This window comes from Phasianus colchicus, chromosome 2 (assembly GCF_987193195.1).
Source record: "Phasianus colchicus chromosome 2, bPhaCol1.hap1.1, whole genome shotgun sequence".
Classification (NCBI taxonomy): Eukaryota; Metazoa; Chordata; class Aves; order Galliformes; family Phasianidae; genus Phasianus; species Phasianus colchicus.
Window position 1 is genome coordinate 18,599,994 of NC_143437.1, and position 3,473 is coordinate 18,603,466.

Sequence of the window (3,473 nt, forward strand, 5' to 3'; positions counted from 1 at the left end):
AACCTCCCCATTTAATACTAGACCAGGCTGCCCAGGGTCCCATCCAATCTGACCTTGAACACTTTCAGGGACAGGGCATCCACAACCTCTCTGGGCAGCCTGTTCCAGCACCTCACCACTCTCTCTGCAAAGAACTTCCCCCTGACGTCCAACCTGAATCTCCCCTCCCTCAACTTAAAACCATTTCCCCTCGTTCTGCAGTTATCTACCCTTTCAAAGAGTTGATTCCCCTCCTGTTTGTAGGCTCCCTTTAGGTACTGAAATGCTGCAATGAGGTCACTCCGCAGCCTTCTTTTCTCCAGGCTGAACAAGCCCAGCTCCCTCAGCCTGTCTTTGCAGGGGAGGTGCTCCAGTCCCCTGATCATCTTTGTGGCCCTCCTCTGGAACCCTCTCCAACAGCTCCCTGTCTTTTTTGTACTGGGGGCTTCACACTTGGACGCCGTATTCCAGATGGGGCCTCACAAGAGCAGAGTAGAGAGGTACAATCACCTCTCTGTCCCTGCTGGCCACTGCTCTTTTGATGGAGCCCAGGATACCATTTGCCTTCCAAGCCACAAGGGCACGCTGCTGGCTCATATTAAGTTTTTCATCTATCAAGACCCCCACGTCCTTCTACAGAGGTCTGCTCTCAAGGACCACTCCTTCCAGTCTGTAGGGATGCCTGGGATTCCTCTGGCCCAAGTGCAAAACTCTGCACTTTGCCGTGTTGAACCTCATCCAGTTCACCTGGGCCCACCTTTCTAGCCTCTCGAGGTCCCTCTGAATGGCATCCCTTCCTTCAACCGTGTCGACCGCACCACTCAGCTTCATGTTGTCAGCAAACTTGCTGAGGGTGCACTCGATTCCATCATCAATGTCATTGATAAAGATGTTAAAGAGCACCAGTCCCAAGACAGATCTCTGGGGGACACCACTCATTACCGGCTTCCACCTGGACATAGAGCCATTGATGACCACCCTCTGTCTGTGGCCTTTCAACCAGTTTCTTATCCATCGAATGGTCCACCCATCAAATCCACATGCTTCCAATTTGGAGATGTGGTGGGGGACCATGTCAAAGGCCTTGCTCAAGTCCAGGTAAATGACATCGGTCGCCTTTCCCTTGTCCACCGATGCCGTCACTCCATCATAAAAGGCCACCAGATTGGTCAAGCATGACCTTCCTCTGGTGAAGCCATGCTGCCTGTCATGGATCACACACCCTTTCCTCATGTGATCAAGCATGTCATCCAGGATGATCTGTACCATGATCTTCCCAGGCACAGAGGTGAGACTCACTGGCCTGTAGTTCCCGGGGTCCTCCTTGCTCCCTTTCTTGTAAATGGGAGTGACGTGACCCTTCCTCCAGTCATCTGGAACCACACCAGACAGCCACGACTTTTCAAATATGATGGAGAGTGGCTTGGCAACCACCTCAGCCAGCTCCTTCAGAACCCTGGGATGCACACCATCCGGCCCCATAGACTTGTACACGTTCAGTCCCATGATGCGGTCTCAGACCTGCTCTGTCCTCACAGCAGGGGGGATTTACCACCCCAGTCCCCACTCAGAGGTTTAGGGATGCAGGGCTCATGGATGTGAGAATTACTGGAATCCTGGCCGCCAGTGAAGACCGAGGAAAAGAACTCATTCAGTACCTCAGCCTTCTCTTCGTCTGTTGAAGCCAGTCCTCCTTTTACATTTACCAAAGGAGGTACACTCGCTTTGGCCTGTCTCTTCTGGCCACTGTACCTGTAGAAAGTCTTCCTATTGTTTTTCACGTCCCTCGCCAAGTTCAATTCTGCCTGCACCTTGACTTTCCCGATCCCACATCTGCAAGTCCGGACGGCATCCAGGTGACACACCCTTGTTTCCAGAGCTTGTACACACCATCTCTTCTGGAGATCCCTTCTCTGGAGTTTTGCAGTGAGCCCAGGACACAGGTAAGCATTCTATCTATTCTCTTTTTGTTATTATAACCTACTTTGTCTCTCTTGTTTATTTCATAATTATAACATCTTTATATTCATTGATTATACAGATGGAATAAATATGCTTGCAGTGAATTAATAACAAAACATGAATATGCTCAGGAAAAGTTGTATATTTTTCACTTGGCTCTTGTCTCTCTAGATGAACTATGCAAGATACCAAGACTAATAGCTGATAGTGCTTTTCCATGAAACACTAAAATCTGGATTCTGAGATTGCAGAACTCAGGCAATACAAAAGGATGAAATCTGGCCATTCTCAACACAAAATGCCCTTATTGGAAGAAAAATTCTTTACCATCTATGGTGAGTCTCCAGTCCCTGATGTCATACAAGCCACAGTGGCTCAAGGAGGCAGCAGAAGAAACAATTCCCCAGGAGGACAGAAAACTGAACTTTTACATCCTGTCAGTTTTCTTCCAGTGTCTCCTATTCCAGGTGGCTGTGAGTCTAATTTAGCAGGGGCCAGTGAGAGGGTGAGATGAAAAGTTCTGTGGCATCACTTTTTGTTTTTTTTTTTCCTTCACTCCTTCTGCTCTTCAGCTGTATCCTGTCTTCATCATAACTAATTTAGTTAATTCTCCATTCTAGAATGAGCCAGTTGTTGGTGGTGCACAGTTGCATAGCAACATCTACCATTTGCAGGCAGAGATAACAGGCAGGCAGGGATGCCAGTGTGTGCCTGGCCCAGGAAGGTGAGGAACAAAAGGAGCAAAGCAGACTGCCACCCCACAGGGCTTTGCAGCTGTGCTTTATACTGCTACAAACTGGCAGATGTATCAGAAGGGCAGGGCTTGATTTCATTTCTAGAACTTGCTTTTGGAATAACACATACCATCTCAGTGCAGGACACAACCTTCCTATCTCAGGACTGCCTTCAAAAAATACAAAGGAAATTGTGGGATGAGAACTTCAGGGCTTTTCACCATCCCCTTGTGAGTAGTTTTGTGTGGGAATGTACTTTGGCTCTCTGTGGAAATGTTTAAACCACATCTTTATGCACAAAAATCAAGAAACACAAAAGTTAAGAGTCAGAATGGGCAGCACTAATCACATTTGATGATTCCTGAAGATCCACATGATCTTAAAAATCTTGTTACTTCAAAAGAAAAATCTGGAAATATATATTTAGAATTCAGATTGTCTACAATTATTTTATCTTTCTTAATAAAGGTCAGGATGGCAAACACATTTCTCCATAAGGATTTGTGAATAAAATTCCTAGTACAGTCAGAAGCACAATTGTCTTTGTGCCTTCTTCGCAACCCTAAATTGCAAAGGATGATTTTGGGGCAGGGGACAAACAGAATTTTATTAAATCTTACAGACTCTTGTAGAGAAATCTCAGCTGGACGTGTTACAGTGGCCTGCCTAAGTATGCAGAGTGGCAGACTTAACCAAGCCCAGAACACCTGACAAAACATGCTGCCCAGCCCGCTCATCTTCCCCCCTCTCCTGCTTGTGCTGTGAGTTGGAACATCTGGTCTGGTGACTTAAATGGAA

The 3,473-nt window shown here is 47.0% G+C and overlaps 1 long non-coding RNA gene across 1 annotated transcript; it reads left to right on the top strand.

Moving 5' to 3' along the window:
* The first annotated feature begins 1,072 nt into the window (after positions 1-1,072).
* LOC116233050 (uncharacterized) lies at positions 1,073-3,473 on the top strand. The gene is made up of 2 exons (XR_004167872.2): positions 1,073-2,665; positions 3,298-3,473. It is a non-coding gene; the product is annotated as an uncharacterized LOC116233050 (long non-coding RNA).